General features: G+C 53.9%; 1 pseudogene; it reads right to left on the minus strand.

Moving 5' to 3' along the window:
- On the minus strand, nt 1-841 carry LOC147339498 (uncharacterized; annotated as a pseudogene).

The raw sequence follows: 841 nt of genomic DNA on the forward strand, positions 1-841 counted from the left end.
CTACCAGAGGCCTGGGAGCTTGAGGGTCCTGCAGTATCTTAGCTGTTCCCAGGACTGCGCTATTCTGGACAGAGATCTCTGATGTTGTTCCCGGGATCTGCTGGAGCCACTCGCCTAGCTTGGGAGTCACCGCACCGAGTGCTCCGATTACCACTGGGACCACCGTTACCTTCACCCTCCACATCCTCTCCAGCTCTTCTCTGAGCCCTTGGTACTCCTCCAGCTTCTCGTGTTCCTTCTTCCTGATGTTGCTGTCATTGGGATCGATCACTATGGCCGTCTTCTTCTGTTTGTCTACCACCACTATGTCCAGTTGGTTAGCCACCACCATTTTGTCCGTCTGTATCTGGAAGTCCCACAGGATCTTAGCTCGGTCATCCTCCACCACCCTTGGAGGCGTCTCCCATGTTGACCTCGTGACTTTGCGGCCATACCTGGCACAGATGTTTCTGTACACTATGCTGGCCACTTGGTTATGGCGTTCCATGTATGCCCTGCCTGCTGGCATCTTGCACCCTGTTGTTATGTGCTGGATTGTCTCAGGGGCATCTTTACACAGCCTGCACCTGGGGTCTTGTCTGGTGTGATAGACCCCAGCCTCTATGGATCTTGTACTCAGAGCTTGTTCTTGTGCTGCCATGATTAGTGCCTCTGTGCTGTCTTTCAGTCCAGCTTTGTCCAGCCACTGGTAGGATTTCTGGATATCAGCCACCTCCTCTATCTGCCGGTGGTACATACCGTGCAGGGGCCTGTCCTTCTATGATGGTTCCTCGTCTCCCTCCTCTTTCTTGGGTTTCTGCTGCCTGAGGTATTCACTGAGCACTCGGTCAGTTGGGGCCAT

The sequence above is a fragment of the Aulonocara sp. 'chitande type north' Nkhata Bay genome, linkage group LG1 (assembly GCF_057382095.1).
Source record: "Aulonocara sp. 'chitande type north' Nkhata Bay isolate Kocher_YH1m ecotype deep benthic linkage group LG1, A_spYH_male_GT1.1, whole genome shotgun sequence".
Lineage (NCBI taxonomy): Eukaryota > Metazoa > Chordata > Actinopteri > Cichliformes > Cichlidae > Aulonocara > Aulonocara sp. 'chitande type north' Nkhata Bay.